Source organism: Ambystoma mexicanum, chromosome 14 (genome assembly GCF_040938575.1).
Source record: "Ambystoma mexicanum isolate Mex_15411 chromosome 14, UKY_AmexF1_1, whole genome shotgun sequence".
NCBI lineage: Eukaryota > Metazoa > Chordata > Amphibia > Caudata > Ambystomatidae > Ambystoma > Ambystoma mexicanum.
Genome location: NC_090940.1, coordinates 201,688,274 through 201,706,100, shown reverse-complemented (window position 1 = coordinate 201,706,100; position 17,827 = coordinate 201,688,274). Strand labels below are relative to the sequence as shown.

At 45.0% G+C, this 17,827-nt stretch overlaps 1 protein-coding gene across 1 annotated transcript in view; it reads right to left on the bottom strand.

The window, feature by feature from the left end:
* The window catches only part of MNAT1 (MNAT1 component of CDK activating kinase), a 1,123,271-nt gene that overhangs the window by 762,306 nt on the left and 343,138 nt on the right, over positions 1-17,827 (bottom strand). The gene's annotated exons all lie outside the window — the stretch shown is intronic.

The window sequence follows — 17,827 nt, the reverse complement described above, 5'->3', positions numbered from 1 at the left end:
TCGGGGCCGGACGCACTTGCATCCTCGGAAGACTTTCTTCCCTGTTTTCCTCTCTGGCTCTCGCTAGCGTTCGTTTACTAGTCTGTCTATGTCTTTTAAACTAGATTTTCCAGACTGTTCATCGTGTCACCGTCGCTTCGCGAGGGGGGATCCCCATCCTCTTTGTTTAGAGTGTTTGGGTCCGGAACACCGTTGGGACTCCTGTTTTTACTGTGACTCCCTTTCGGTCCGGGCACTTCAACTTCGGTTGGAGCGGTGGGAGGAGGTGTTCGGACGAACTCCTTCTCATTTTCAGGTTCTTTACTCTTCAGAGCACCCCGGCCGGGGGATACCTTTCCGGGTTCCTCTCGGGCCGGGAGGGGCGTTGATCGCTCCGTTACCGGGGTTCGCCCTGAGGTGCCTGTCGGGCATAATAATTCTACCAGAGTTTTCTCCGAGGGTCTCCGTAAGGGGCCTGTGTTCACCGGAGTACGCTCTGAGGCCCCTCCTGTGGGGGCTGTTTGTAGACACAGTTCTACTGAGTCGTGGGGTACCGGTGCTTGCTCTGAGGCCGCTCTTTCGGCTTCCCTCAAAAACAAAACCGGGGTGCGCCCCGAGGTCTTGGCTGGGCTTGAGGTTACCGAAAGGATGTTCGAGGCCCGTGCCGATAAGGCTTCTACCGGGCCTAGGTCCGAGGTCCCTCGTACAGAGGCTAAGGCTACCAACAGTTCTGAGGGGCCGGGCAAGGCCCTGGTCGATGAAAGAGGCTGCTCACCGTTCCCGCTCTTGTGGTGACACCAGATCTGTTGAGGGGGCAAAGAAGAAAGTTTCTTCTTTTACCGGCAGTGCCGAGGCCCTTCCTTTGAAGGATCAGTTGGCGGTTGGTATGTCGCAGAAACATTCCAGGCCTCATAGTACAGGCTCTGCCGAGGTTCCTTACGTTAAGGCTTCACTTCCTCACGTGCCGCAGTTCCCCTCAGATGAGGATTAGGTACTACCCCTACAACTACGCCATCGGCCCCTGGTGTAGGGTTCGGTCCTTTGGGTGAACCGAAGGTCCCTTGTGCGCCTCCTTACCGGCCGGTTTATGATTGGAACGCCCGGATGCCTCTTCCGCACAATGTTTTGTTGCCCGTGGGGGCAGCTCCCTTGATTTATGTGGATACGTCGGCAGAGGGGCCGGTGTGGCACCCTTCCCCGGTACGTCCCTGGATTTGTCCACCTCATGGGAGGCCTCCTCAGGTTCCGAAACAATCTCCTGAGGACGCCTTTTTCAGTAAATTTCAAGCGCTTAAGCGCATCGACCCCATGAGGAAATATTTCAAAGGGCTTTTCAAGGAGATATGTCCACCTGCGCCTCTGGCTCCACCTGTTCCGGCGGTGGTCCCGCCGGCACCTCCCTTGCCTGTGGTGCCTCCCCTGCGCTTCCGCCTTTGCCACCATTTTCCCCAGTGGACAAGGCAGTGCCTGACACGGCTCAGCAGGATCCTGACCTGTCAGATGACCCTCAAGGCGATCAGGACAACGAGGACCTTCCCCGCTCTATCAGAACCTTTCATGACCGGGTACTGGACATGAGTTTCTTAGATGTTCCGGTGCCCGAGGCACCCGCTCCGCACGAGGGCGTGCTTTCTGGGGTGTTCACCTTGTCTTCTATGGAGCGTACCGGCCTGTTCTTACAGAAGGATGTTCTGGCCAAGGTCCGAAGAGTTTGGGAAAAGCCACACTCTGGACTTTTTGTCAATAAAAAGATTGACGCGAGGTACAGGCTGCATTCTTTGGAAGAAGTGGCCTTGTCGTCTTGTCCGCCTCCCTCCTCCACAGTGGTGGCTGCAGCTACGTTGCAATCCAGGCCTGCAGCATCCTCCTCCGTGACGGCTACTCTGGTCTTGGGAAAGGAGGACAAGCTCCTGGACTCCCTAGGGAGGAAAGTCTTTGCTAATTCGGCCTTACAGCTCAGGCAGGCCAATGCAGAATTGATTTTGGCGGGAGCCAACATGCAGATGTGGAAAGGTCTGTCGGAGTTTGAGGAGCACATTCCGGTCGAGAAGTTGGAAGATTTCATGGGGCCTTTCCGATGCCAGGGTCTTGGCCCAGGATCTCCTGGAGGCTGCGGCTCATCACGTAGACACCTCGGCTCGTGGCCTTATGCTTGCGGTTGATACCTCGCGGCAAGCGTGGCTGCATGCCACTAAGTTTTCGAAGGAAGTGCAAGACAAGGTTCTGGACCTTCCATTCGATGGCAAGGAACTTTTTCACTCTTCTACTGATGCAGAGCTCACCAAAACCAAAGATAGCACTCAGACGGCTAAATCATTGTCTGTTCTGGTTAAAGCCCCTTTCAAGTCTCAAAGACCGTTGTCACAAAGTCGACCTTCCTCTGGTTTTAGGGGCTTCCTCGACCGCAAATCTCACAGAGTGGATACTCCTGCGGGGAATAACCGCCGTAGACAACAGCGTACGTGATTTTTCTCCCGCTCCTCAGCCTCCTCATCAGGTTCAGGTGGCACCGCCACCGATAAGCCCGTCAAATGAGGGTTTTCCGCGCTCGCACGAGACCCCGGTGGGAGGACGCATTGCGTCTCATTGGGAGGCGTGGCAGACAATCACAGAAGACAGATGGGTCTTGTCAGTCGCTCGAACGGGCTTCTGCTTACCTTTACCCCCTTACCCCACCCCTCAACCCTCCTTTTCAGCTGTTGAGCTCACCCTCCCTCAAGGCCGAGGTTCAGAAACTTCTGCACCTCAGAGCTGTGGAACCCGTTCCCCTTGGGGAGCGAGGGGAGGGTTTTTACTCCTGGCTGTTTACGGTGCCCAAACCCAACCAGGCTTGCCTGCGCACCATCCTAGACCTTTCCCAGTTCAATCTTTTCCTACCCCAAGAGAAATTCAAGATGATCACGCCCGGCCAGATTCGCTCCTGTTTGCAGATGGGCGATTGGCTCAGCGTGGTGGATCTTCAGGATCCGTACATGCATATCCTGATTTGGAATCCACACAGGAGATACCTCCGCTTCTCTTTGGGAGAGGAGCACTTCCAGTTTCGGCTGCTTCCTTTTGGCCTCAGTTTGGCGCCGCGTGTCTTCACGAAGATGATGTTGGTGATTGCAGCCTATCTTCGTCTCCAGGGTATCCATGTGTCACCCTATTTGGACGACTGGCTCCTACGCAGCCCTTGTCCGTTGGCAGCAGCGGGCAACCTCCAGTCTCTCCTTCAGCTCCTGTTCCATCTTGGGCTGTCGGGGAACTGGCGGAAGTCCTCCATGACGGTCTCAAGGGCCTGACTTTCCTGGGTTTTCGTTGGAACACAATCAACTGCCGAGTGTATCTGACCAGGGACAGAATGGCGGAACTGTTGGCCACGTGTCAGACGTTTGCGCAGTCGGAGAGCATGTCGGCCTGGTGGTTCCAGAGGCTTCTGGGCCCCATGGCCTCGTGTGTACTGGCTCTTCCTCTTGCTCGTCTCAAAATGAGACGGACCCAGATGGCTCTTCGGAGTTCCTGGCGTCAGGCTGTGGACCCGGATTCCAAGCGGATAATGATTCCAGATTCCATGAGAGTGGACCTGGACTGGTGGTCGTCTCTCAGCAACCTGTCAGTGGGCGCGGGGTTTCAGGACCCAGCCCCCATGGTGACGATCACGATGGACTCCTCCCTTTTGGGGTGCAACGTTAGATCTTCAGGTCTTGGACCTCTGGTCGCCTCAGGACAAGCTCCTGCACATAAATCATTTGGAGCTTATGGTGATCTTTCTGGCGCTCAAGGCTTTCAGACCGCTCATTGTCAACACGGTGGTCCGCATAAGAACGGACAATGTGGTATCAATGTATTACATAAACAAGCAAGGGGGAACAAAGTCTCCCCCTCTCGTGGACCTGTCCATCCAGATTTGGGAGTGGGCTGTGCTTCATGTGGTCTGGCTGCTTGCAGTGCCCATCCTGGGCCAGCTGAATGTCACTGCGGATGCCCTCAGCCGGCGGACAGTGGTCAGCTACGAGTGGGAGTTGAAGGCGGAGATCCTCTCATGGATTGTCTTGCGTTGGGGCACACCGGAGGTGGACCTCTTCGCTACGGTGGTAAACAAGAAGCTTCCTCGGTATGCCTCCAGAGGGGGGCTGAGAGCCTCCTCTCTGGGGGATGCTCTCAAGATTCCATGGCAAAACATGAGAGCTTCGCCTTCCCGCCTCTGCCTCTAGTTCATCAAGCAATTGGGAAGCTGAAGAACTCTGTGTACTGTTCCCTTCTGCTCATGGCCCCGTGGTGGCCGGACAGTTTTTGGTTCTCAGAACTTCAACACCTGTCGGTGTTTCTGCTGATCAGGTTACCAGTAACCCCAGATCTTCTTCATCAAGGGGAACAGCAGATGTAGCACCCCTCCCCACAATCGCTCAGCTTGGCGGCATGGTGCCCGAGTTCAAGTCTTAGAGCTTTTTAACTTGTCTACGGATAACATGCACATTATCCAGGCAGCCAGGGAACCCTCGACCAGATCCCAATAGTAGGAGTAAACGGCTCAGGTTCTGTCGTTGGTGTTTGGAAAAGCAGTTGGATCCAAGGGTGGTTACGATTGACAAGGTGCTGTCCTTCGTGTCCTCCCTAGCAAAGTCGGGTGTTTACATTGTCATGCAGAACTTACCTTTCAGCGGTTTCCGCTTATCTTGCTATAGACCAATGCTCGTATTCTCTGGGTAACCCAGTGATTAAGAGGCTTTTTGCAGGCTTGACACTCCTCTATCCTCCAGTTTGTAGTCAGCACCCGCCTTGGGACCTAAATGTAGCCCTGACGGCGCTGTGCCATAAACCCTTTGAGCCAATGGCTACGGTGGACCTCAAGTACGTGTCCTGGGAAGTGTCCTTTCTGGTAGCCGTTACGTCAGCGAGGAGAGTGAGTGAGCTCCAGGCATTGTCGGTGGCGCACCCTTTCTTGGTCTTTCACAAGGACAAGGTAGTCCTTCGGACGAACCCAGCTTTCCTACCAAAGGTAGTGACTGAATTCCATCTGAATCAGTCGATTTCCCTTCCGGTCTTTTTTCCGAAACCTGCCTCAGAGGCGGAAAGGGTTCTACACTGCCTGGATGTCCGAAGAGCTCTTAGGTTCTAGCTGTACAGGACTTCCGAGCTTCGGAGCTCTTCCCAACAGTTTGTGACCTTCGGTAAGCCTCAGGGCAGGCCGGCGTCTAAGGCATCTATTTCCAGATGGATTACCGCCTCTATCACGCAATCTTCAACGTCCAAAAGCTGAAACCTCCTAAAGGTATCCATGCACACCAGGTGCGAGGCAAGGCAGCCGCGGTTGCTTTTCAGAAGTATGTTCCCTGGGAGTCCATCGCCAAAACGGCTACTTGGGCCTCCCCCCATCTGCTTTCTGTAAGCATTACTGCCTCGATATGAGCTCTAGAGCTGACGCTCAGTTCGGCCAGGCTGTGCTGAAGAACCTGTTTCAGTAAGGGGTATTTCCATCCACCCAAAGTTCCTGTAAGGAGTGCTTGGGAGTCTCCCATATGTATGGAGTAAAGGGGACGGGACGTAGGAGTATTACCAGGTTACTCACCGTAGTGACCACCTTACTCATAGTCCATAGTCCGCTTTCCTCCATACGCCCGCCAGCCGTCCCCTCTAATATGGTTCCTCTGTTATTGCTAATGGGTCTTTGATCCTGCGATAGAAAAGAACTCGAGGGTCGATGCGGAACCAAGGTGGGCGGGGTTACGGCCGCGTGCCGGGCCCCGCGCAGGAAAGAGAGGAGGGACACATTTTTGAAAAAAAATTGGATGCTTTTTACAAAGTGCTCCGGTCCCGTCCCACAGGATGGAGAGATGTCCCATAAGTATGGAGGAAAGGGGACTATGGACTAGGAGTAAGGTGGTCACTACGGTGAGTAACCTGGTAATTCTCACCCAATAGAGACAATACTGTCTCCATCCCTCTTCAGGGGCACTTCAAGACAGAGTGGGGGCTTTAAGGATGCAAACAACAGAGGGTGTTTAGTGTATAACGTGAGAACTGATGGCCATCCAAAGGTTTCTTGTGGGTCTTTTCAGAAAGGCAACTCACTTGGTTTTATGAACTTGGAGATGTAACAAAGACTGTGTGAATCCACAGGATACGTGAACAACATTGCAGGGCACCAGATAAATAGCTTATTTATTTATTTGTAATCAGTTCATAATTGAACTTTTACAAAATAAATAAAATGTGTATATATATATATATATATATATATATATATATATATCTCTGCAAATTCAAATATACAGTACATAATATAATACAGTACATACATACAACTACAACAATCTTCACACAGTATTTCAGTCAATATATTCCTAATATAAACTCTTCAATTTGATTCCGATTTCGTTTTTAAGATATCTAAAATTAATTAAACGTTTTCTTGTTTAAAATGTATTTGGAACAGAGGAATACTCTTGCTACACCCTTACTACCACTGTGTGTATAATACTCTCTCAATTTAATCAGCGTGTATTCAAAGTATATTTTAGCATGACACCATACTCTGTATGGTGCAATGTGAATAGCCCCACATTCTGTATTCAAACAGTAGGTCCGGAAGTCTAATGAACATATTTGATGGATTTGTGGTCATATATATTTTCCCTAGTTTTGAGCACTCAGTCAGCACATGTCGGTTCCATGAGATAATGTCCCAGCAAAAATGTCGCCATGCAAGAACGGCGCCCTTTTTGTGTGGCAACATTATCGTTGGGAACATGCGGGGGACACCCGCACAAACTCTTGACATTTTTTTTTTAAGGGAGCGGGGGACACTCTCACTCCCTTTTACCCCCATATATTGTCCCCATATATAATGTCACTTATGCCGTTTCCCGGCAACTATATTTATGGTGACTTATATACAGGGACAATATTACCCGATACTGCAAATGTCTTAGTGCCTCGATACCTTCTGGGATATTACATATCCTGCGCGATCTGTCCTCTTTAGGGATTTTCCATTGCCACCCCAGATGGATATCACAGGTAAATAATCAGTACGCATTAGTAACCTAAAGCGTCATACCTCCGTGGGCTGGGCAGAGCAGCAAATATTTTTGAGGCTTCATAAACTTGTGAGAAATTTGAGTCACTGGACAATAGTTATGAAGAGTTTGTAAATGCTCGCAGTTATTTACCCAGTTCCTTTTTTGTAAACGCCAGGAAAAAGCCTCTTTCAACTTCAAATAATTTGAGCAACGGGCAAAATCAGGTTTCCAATCTAGTTTGACAAACAGTTCTTTAACCAACTTCATGTACCCTTTGTTTTTTTCAGGGGTATGTACAAGGCAATCATTTGCTCCTAGTTTCTTTAATAGAGGACATACCGCAACAGTCTTTGCTTTCATAAAGTGCTCCCCTCTACGTTTGATTGCCATTGATTTTAAAGACAGTAGTCCCAATTCTAGCCAAATGTACTGTATAGAAGTACCAAGGGGTAAACTAAGCACACTGCGCCAAAATATCCCTCTAGAAAAAGAACAAACAGTGCTGCACACCTATGTTTGTTGTGAGTTGTACAGAGTTAAAATAAGTAGTGAGGTGCAGAGGAGAAAGACAACCCTGACACTAGGTTGTGATGGTCACAAGAGCAAAAGGCAAAGTGTCCACGGGCTGTGAATCACTTGCGTCCCTTGCAAACTCCAAATATTGTCAAAAGGCAAACAGTAGTTAGTTAGTATTTAACTGGTAAAACTTACATATAGATAGGTTTCCCAATCGTTATTAGGGTGAACCCCACGTTCGTCCTCCACGTTACTGATGTAGTCAATAAATTCTGTAGTTTAAACAACATCTTGTCCAAGTACTGGCATTTCACAGTTTTCAATATATACACAAATGTATTTGTCTGTGCTTCTTAATATTGGACTCAACATGTACTATAGTATTCCACATATACAGATAGCGTTTTCTGCCTGCATTCACTCGTGGGTGCTCTGTTTATGGCATTCGATCGCCGCCCAGTGTTTAATTTCGCAGCAGAGCGAGCAGGCACCACAGATTGATAATGTGACAGCAATAGAGTCGTTTGGATCTGATCCTTTTGGTGCATTTTCCTCCGTAGCACCCATCCATACATTTGTGAAGGTGTAGCGATACCCTGGCGAACTGTGACACCTTTCGATGTATTGGTTTCCCATTGACGAGAGACTTGAAATTTGTCATTATCAGACGCGCATAGAAAATTCACCATTTGAAGGCCCGTTGCTTTTCCATTGAGGGTCCCAGAAACAACCCAGTCATCGCGGTGTTGAGGAGATTTTTGGATGTCTTAAACTATCCCCTGAAGAATGCTCACCCCACATGGGTTGTGAAGAACAGAAACATGTTGGGATCATCATTTTAACAACACATTGAGATTTTTGTGTTTTGTTATGTGATATCTTTTGTGTCCTGTGCATTCGTATGAATTGTGTTTTATATTTTAGAAATTGTTTTTCCTATGGTTAGGAACTGCACTGTGTTTTGTGAGGGTTGTTTTTATGTTTTAATATTGGTTGCAATACTTTGAATAAATATTGTTTTTGTAAGTTTATTTACGCACACAGTCCATTCTGTCAGGACTTGGAGTGCCGGAAGATCCAACTGAGGTGCTTAATTAAGGGGTGAAGGTGTGAGTGGAGAAAAATAATCATCTTACTCTTTACTTTATTATATACATTCACCTCCCTGTTGGTGGAGTAAGATGTATTTTTCTGAATAGGGTCTTTGTGTACCTATTTTGAACATACTATAGTATTCCACACCAGTTACAGCAATATATTACACACATTGTATTATACAGATATTAGACTCTGCATGTAATGGTTTTCAATGCAAATACATGAACTCAACATGTTTCAGGACTCAAGTTTCCTTCTTCAGGAGCAAAAGTAAGTGCTTATACAAAATTCTTAGGTTCTAGTTTTCTGAGATTCTTCAAACCGAACTGTGTAACAAAATATCCTTCTAGCACCTTAAGCCACTCCAAAATTTGCATTTCTAGTGCATCAAGTCCATATAATATTACAGGGCAGACCCACTGCTTGTAAAGCATTAAAATGCCTCCTAGTGCAAACCCAGCATGATTGTACACAAAAAGACGGACCATACGTGTAATATGTTTTGCTTTGTACGTTTTACATGCTATAACTTCATGATATCCCTTTTTGTTGAACATTTCAACTCCTAAATATTTATATGTTTCAACATACTCTATATGCCCAAGGTCCACAATAAGAGCAATTCTTTTACGTGGCGGGTCGCAACTAACATAGTTTTAGTCTTTGATAGATTAATCGACAGCCCATGACCTTTGGAATAACTCAATAGAGCGCTTATCATAGATTTCTTACCAGTAAATAGATGATTGCAGATGACTAAGTCACCTGCGTAAAGCATAGCAGCTACGAGACATTGGCCGATTCGGAGAGGACACTTTGCGATATGAGCCATCAAGGTCGGGATGTCTTCAATGTAGAGGTTAAAATGTACGCCTGCCAATATGCAACCCTGTTTCACCCCTCTTCCTATTTGTATTTCACCCGACAGAAGGCCAGAGTCGCTCAGTCGAATCTGCGCAGTGGTATCTGTGTATAATGCTACTAGAATTTGTAATAGCCATTCATCACAATCTAGTGCGCGCAGTTTCTTCCAGAGTAGTGCATGGTCAACCTGGTCAAAAGCTGGTCGAAAATCAATATAGGTGATGTAGACTGATGGGTTATTTTTAGATTTAGCCAGTTCTATGACAGTATCTAGCATTCCGATATTGTGCACTGTAGATGAACCTTGGCGAAAACCAGTCTGAAAAGAGTGTAAAATATGATTCTCAGTTACCCATTTTTGCAAATGATTTAACACAAAACCGACAAAAACTTTGCCGGTGGAGTCCAGCATTGAGAGTAATCGATAGTTTTCAGTGGCTAGACGATTTCCATTTTTGAACACTGGGATATAGATGGCTTTCTTCCATGACATAGGAACACTTCTATCACGGCACACTTTCATGAACATATTGCACAGTATGGTGACCCACAATTCATAGTCACCTTTAAGTACTGCAGATGAGAGACCATTTGGGCCCGGTGCTCTGGGATTTTTTTTATCATTTTCAACATCTCAGACAAATCAAAGTTCATCGGCCAATTCACAAATTTAGAGTTGGGTAAAGCCTCTGTGACCTCATGTTTTTTTCATTTTATCTTCAATAAAGGCAGTCCATATATTCTCCGAAATTGGATTGATGATTAATTGTTTAGTAGGTCTAGAGAGGTTTAAAATATGCCATACCTCTTTAGAATTATTTTCACTCTGTGTCTTAACCATCTTTTACCAGTTCATATTAGTGCCCACTCATTTCCTATGTCTTAACCAATTGTGATATACATTTTTCAACTTACGTGATTTGATATGGACTTCTTGTTTTGTCGCTCCACCCCTTTTTAGCTTGAGGAGCTGCATACGCAAGTTTCGTTTTTCTTTTGGGATTTCAATATCAAACTCACACACATGCTTTTTCCCAGAAAGGGGTAACTAGTGGCCCTTTGGCCTTCCACACTCAAAAGCAAATTCCTTTATCCTCTCTTTGATTTCATCAGGTGTGTATAAATCTTTTATATATTGGCAGTATCATCTTTTCACATACTTTTCGGACATTTCTTTCTGTCCAAGCCACCTGGGTAGCACTCTGGTTTGGTGTCACTCCAGCATTTGCATACGGATGTGTTTTCTGTTGATTTAACTCTAGAGTGGCATGATCACTGAATACATTGTTTTCCACAGATAGGTTTTTGACAGTGTTAATAAATGAGGGGTTACCACTTAATAATCTATGCTAGTTGTTATAGTTCCAAGGTGCCAAGTTGTGTGACCAGAAATATCACCAGGGTACGCCAGTTTGGGATAACCATGCCACATTGTTTTAAGAGGTAAAGTCATTTTTTACCCTTTTCATCCACCACTTTTTGCCTCATTTCATTATTCTTTACACTAGTGGAGTGGGACTTCTTTATCAGATGTTCACCGCATTTAGCATTAAGATCTCCCCCAATAATATTAAATCTGTCTCATTTTCATACCAATTAGCAACAGTTAAGTTAAGTCAATTGCATCAAAAACGATCTGTGGGGGCAGTTCCGGGGGGGGGGGATTATACACATTAACAATAAGTATCGTTTGTTGTCCCATACCTGTCCCAATAGACAGTTCCACAGCCAACACATGGTCACTACCATCAGGGTTAGAAATCAATATTGTTGGAATTTCTTGTCCAATACCGATTAGCCCTCCAAAAGGCCGCCCTTTCTCACCTCTCTTTGCACATAATTGGTGAACTACAAACCTGTCAATAAGAACATTCTGCATGAGCCAGGTTTCTTGCAGCATTATTACAGAACCATCGACTAATTTGTCCTAGGAGGGGTCCTTTTCTATAAAGTTGGAGTGGCCACGCGTGTTCCAAGATAGGATGTTAATATTTAACTTCTGAGGCACTTCCAGACCAGGTATTAATTTCTTCAGTCATTGTCACCCTCGTTTGTTATCAAATTCGATGTGTTTTTTTTATTTGAGTCAGGCCCAAAATTTGGAATCCCTTTTGCTGTTTTTTTTTCCAACAGTCACAACATGAAGTAGAGACTTGCACGATACAGGGTTGATCTAATTCGTAGCCTAAGAATTCTAAGGATTCTGCTTGGCTTATAATTAAGGTGGCTGTCATTGGAAGTACACAGTGCACAGAGGTCATCCCTCCCACTCCCCCTCTCTCAGGTACGATAAAATCAAAATTGCATGAAGTTAAAATGAGCAAAGAAGGTATTTGGCTACATATTTAAAGTCATTTAGGTCTATTAATATACACTTTAACTCCCGTCACAGATCGGTGTTTAATAGTTAGCACACAAGCATTCAATATCATTTTAGGAGACTCATGCTCATCAGTGTTCAAAGTCGGAGGGTTATGACCAATTTCATTAATTCGATCTCGTTGGTTTATGGTGACAGTGACTGAGGGAGATAAAGAAATAGATAAATCAATACAGTCAACTACAGATGTATCAGGATTCAAATTGGTTTCATTTGTACTTATTATATTTGCTTTGGTTTCTTGAAGAGGTCAACTTGTTAAAGTTCCCGAATTTAGTTGGCATTGCTTCCATTGTATTATTGCCTTTTTTCTTAATTTTCCTTACTTGTTGCTTCTGACTCACTGCCACTACTATAAGTTAATTGGTTCTATAAGGTCTTTTACAAGCAGTATGGTCTCCTTGGCTACATGAGTGGATCTTGCAGCTTTTTTCTTTGGTTTCTTATTTCGCCATGTGTCTTTGTGGGTGGGATAACTAAGAGGTGATTCACATTGTTCATCTTGCTTAGATATCACCTCTGATGGTTGATTATCCATAGCCACAATAGAAGTAGCACCTATATCCACAAAAGGAAGCAAGAGACAGTTGTTCGTCGTAGCCTGGGTGATTTCTTTTTGCCCCATTAACAGTGCGGTTAATGCCCCTTGTCTCTGTACATCTTCATGTTTTCGACCGCAGAGCTTCAGTAAAATTTTAACTGCAAAAAGTAAGACCCCCCCCCCACCCACACCTGGGGTCATCCCTTGTATGTGCGTATCCAGAAATTGATTTAACGGTCGAGTATTCAGCTGGATCTGTAGTCTGCTTTGCTGATACATTAATGATTGTATTTTCACTTGCTGGGTTGGTAGTTGAGGACATTTTAGGTGAAACCGATATCCTTGAGTTTGGGTTTTCATCAGTGGACTTCTGACCACTGGCTTAATTTACCTCTCTTGAACCAGAAATATGTTGTGCGAATTGTATTCCCCGAGTTAACATTGCACATAGAATAACATCATTTGAGCAGCAAATTATTATCGATATCTGCAAAGTCTTCATTAGGGGTACTTGTTTCCACTTCTGCCTGTGGCAAAATCGTAGATTCCGGCAAGATCTCATTTTCCTTGTGCATGTTCGCCGAGATGGTTTTTGAATTTTTTACTGCTGTTCTGGGTTTAAAATACTTGGTTATATGTTCATAGGCAACAGGGGCTACCACTGCTACCTCAGGTAACACTGCGGGTTGTTTGGACATAGTCTCAGATCTTCGGTCATTTTGTCCATCACTTTTTCCTGCTCTTTTTTACCCCTGGGCTTTCACATAGGGTTCTATTTATAGGTGCGTTGATTTGCGAACATCCCCAGTCGCCCCCCCCACCCCGATCTCCCTCCAGGGCTCTCGCCCCCTCTCGAAAAACAAGATGGAATGACATCCTGCACTCCTATGGCCCCACTTCATGCGATCAGATCCCCCCCACCCCTCTAATGTAAAGCAGAATGTGTGCCAGCCATCACCATCAGATATTCTGTTGGCTCCCTCCCTACCTCACCCACACTGCTGGGCTCTCCTTTTACAGTGATCCCCTGCTGTCACCATTTCCCAGGGTCTCGGCCTTGTGCTGCTCTCGGACGATGGATGGTGATCCTCTTGGGAGTCACCTAAACTAATTGTAACCATTTATACTAGATGAGAATTATTAACCACCTATTGTCCTTCCAGATAGTTATTTTTCTCACCATGGGAACTTGTGGGATCTGTGAATGGCATGAGGAATACAACAAGTGAACTCAAGGCATTTGGTAATTCATGTGGAGACAAATGTTCATCTGACAGACTCCATTTTCTGAATACAATACTCAGATATAGGTTTTCATGCATTCATTTAGTCAATTTATTTCATTAATTTTCGATGTTCGTGCCAAACTGTGGAACTGCCTCCCATTCAATCTTGACTATGAACTGTGCCACATCAAGTTTAGAAAATCTGAAAAAAACACTTTCCCAAAACAAAACATCCTTACCCTCTACTGCAATCAGATATTCCTGCCGTCTTGCCATTAGCCAATGCCCATCCATTACTTATAGCTCATTGCACATCGAAAAAATAATGAAATCAATTCTGGGTGTGGGTTGACCTATTCAGGACATCTTTGTGCACATTCAGAACTCCCAATCATTGATAAGCTGACAATCACAGGTAACATGAGAAAGCCCAGGCCCACAGTTAATTTACAACATCACAGAAAAGTCATGACCACCTACTTCTTTACAAAACATAATGCGGGTGTGTTTTGCATATAGGATAGGGCAGCTTCTGCACATGTACCAGAGTGAGAACTAGCATAGATCAAGAAAGATGGAATTCAGTCCCCACACGTGATGGTAGGAGCCCTGACTGCCGATGACAATAGGTTGTGGCCCGACATGGTGCCCAGGCAGACCCGACGCAATTAGGATGGGAGCACGAGTACAACGTTTTCATTGGAGGACAGAGGACGTTCTTACCTCTTAGGAGACTGGGACCAAAAGGAACGGAAGAGAAATGGGTGGTTTCCTTTCTCCAAATATTTGGCATTTCAAGTGACTTCTGCATTTAGCAGACACTCAAGGAGGAGAGCCTAGATAGTGAGAGCCCAGACACAGAGACAGGTCCCAACTATCTGGATAAGTGACATGGAATACTTTCCAAACTCCTCCATCTAGCATGGTCCACATGACTACGCCTTGCGGATGGAAAGAGGGAAACCATTTTAAATGTACAAATAGCCCTCGAACTGCAATAGTGGAAGTGTACCCAGTCGAGTCAAAGCTCTTATCAGCCAGTCATCTACGTATATCCACCACCTATGGCATTCCTGTAAACCAGAGCAATCATCAAGTATTGTTCTAAGAGTATTTGAAAATAAGAAATATTCAGGATGGTTAAGTGAGTTTGGGATGACCTACATAGCGGTTATCACAGATCGATTTGATCTGCATGTGACTGGATGCCAGACGTGTAAGGGTTATTATTTACACAGTTCTTCACCACAATGACTCCCAGAATGCATGGTTTCCGACTCACAGTCACATCACTTTGCAGTTCTCAGGCACATGCTGCAGGGTTTCTTTTCCTTGCTTTATTTCTGCCTCAACTAGTTTTGCACGGACCTAGAACTATGGTGCCTATTTTTCTACATTTCTGTTCTTAAATGAGTGCAACAGCATCCCATATCTATTAGTCCAGCAAGGCCTGTGCACTGACACATCATTTCTTAACTTCAACTTAGTTCAGCGGACTATCCTAGCATATGTCATACTTGACATATGCCTAGCATTTAAACTTAAAACAGTTTTAACATAATCTTCAATAATCTTTAGCCTGCTCTCCTTCATGTAATTCATCATAAAGGATTTAATTTAGAAACGGTTACAATACTCTCTACCTCCTGCCCGTTGAATCCCACACCTTTGTCAAGATTATCTGTACTAGGTTCCAAGAAGATTTGAGAAATCCAGTCTCTCACACCCAACAGTGTCTTCAACCACTTTCTGGATGCTCACGCTCACAGCTTCTGCTTTGGCCTACAGTGTCTATGCTCATCAGTTTGCGACTGCATCAAGGGTTTGCAATCGAGGTAAAAAAGTACCAGTCCATACTTTGAATTTAGTAGACCAAGAATTAAGACCGCGATTCATTTAATAGCGGTCTTTAAACAATGACTGGAACATAGATGATAGGATAATAACACTTATCTTTTTGCTGTTCCCATATAGGGAGAGGCATTTCGACGTCATCATTGACACAAAGCATAGGGCAGTTAAAGCTCACTTTGATTCAGGACACGATGTTCAAGACAACAGAACGAAAGAAACAAAATTTGCAAATTGTAATTGTTAGAAACGCTAACCGTGTTTTTAGCCCCTGAAGAATTTCCCAGCACTTAACACACGATTTTCTGTGGGAAAGAAACATGTTGGGCACAAGATAGGTTTGTTTTTACATTGAGAGTGTGAGAAGAACGGTATGAATGGGAAAAGATGTGAAGTGGAATGTGTGTAAATGAGGTATGTCCAGGGATGCACATCGGCACAGCACAAGACACTTTAAAGAACCAAGGAACAGAATAAATTCTGGATACGTTAACAAGGTAGTGTCCATTTGGATCGCAGTGGCGATTGTGAAATTCATGTATACCATCAGATCAAATTACTGCATTTTAATACAGGATGGTGTTCATTGTGTTTATTTAACATTAAAATATGTATTTTTTTATGAAATTGTTGTTCTGAGAATCACTTTCAAATCCCTAAATAATTAGGATGAAAGGGTGAAAGTCTCTTTACCTCAGGATCGAGAGCAGGAACCACAAGCTTTGTGTTTTGAAGTATTAAGTGTCGTATCCCTTAGATTTTGAGGGTTTGCTCGTTGGTTCCATTTCCCTCTGCCCCTTCATAGTTATAGATTGCGACTGCATCATGGACTTCTGGAGGTTCACCCGACTCAGTCAGCCTTGCAGGTAGACTTCTTTCTCACAATGGTCAGCATTTCCTGTCAGCTCTATTTCTTTTGATTCTCGTCTGTCCAGTGCTGTTCTTGGTTTGGCTCCTTATGGTTGCTCTGCATCAGCAAGATGGGTTAGTCTATTTCGCTCCAATCATTCCACCAAAGTGCTGTCTGCTGGTTGGCCTCATCTCAGAGGTCAATAACATGCTATCTGATCATTCTCGCTCTTTGCTACACGACCTGCATTAAAATCGCAATTTGGCCCCATCATTGATTATGCAACTCCTTCATAACAGCGTGTTCTTCTCTCACAGGCTAGTTCTTATGCTTGGACTACTCTGGCCAGTTTCAGGTCTCCTCTTCCTTGAACAATGGTTTTCAAATGCTTCAGATCTACTGCGATGGCCCCCTGCCTGAGGGAAAGGAAAACGGTCTCAATCAGTGGCAGTGTTTCCTCCACTTCGTCACACAGGCGTTGATCGGAGAAAGGCTGCAGACTACAGCAATGACCCATGTAAAACTGTAGAAAGAGAGTATGGGTACATGGGCGTTCCAAACTCAATAAAAGATAAAACAGTGTAGGATTTGTGGCTACATTGTCAGCACAACGTCAAACTATACAGAATTATTTTAATAAAGTATTGTATGTGTTGCAGTTTCACAAAGATTTGAAAGAGTATAGTAATCTAAGCCCAAAGATAGTGTAAAGAAAAGCCAAGAAACTATGAAATATACTATTATCCTAGTGATATGTCTATTAAGGTTGAAATCGCAACAACCAGATTTCCATAAATGCGGGTCCTGCAACATGTGTGTATTTGTGCCGAATAATGTTAATATCTTCACAGATACTACCGGTAATCAGATCGTTTATGAGCTCTAAAACTACATTTGTGGTATACTGGTCATACATGTGAAAACCCCTCTAGTGAGGATGAGCACGGCTTAAATGACATGATCTCTAGGAAGGCAACCACTGCTGAGTGTGTGCAATCACTGTTTACCCCCCTGTGCTTTACCAGAGGAGATAAATCTATCTGCATGGCAGTCTATTCATGCCCACAAGCACAGTTCAGCACTGAAATGCCTAGCAATCCTCCTCTGAACAGGAGTACCAACAGCAACCCTGGGCAACTGGTTTCTGCCTTGTTGGGTGTCGTCAGTGAGGTCAATCTGCATTTGGACAAAGGCAGCATGGGGTCCACGCCTTTGTTACCCTTCTTTACCTAGGGGGAAACCACGTGTCTTTAGAAAGTAGACATTTGTGGAAGAGATTCCACATTACCGCAAACATTTGCAGTATTTATGTCATAGTATGTGAATGCCTTTACATGAACACCCCTAAACGTTAGTTGTGTACCAGGTTTTATGAACAACAAATGATACATTTGAAGACTAAAATGTTTTGAAAGAGCCATAACAAAAGCGTAAAAGTTGGGCAGCTAAGGTTCCTTGGCAATCATAACAAACCAAGGAAACGGGTGCAAATAAGGAATTAAGCCTTTGACATCAAGA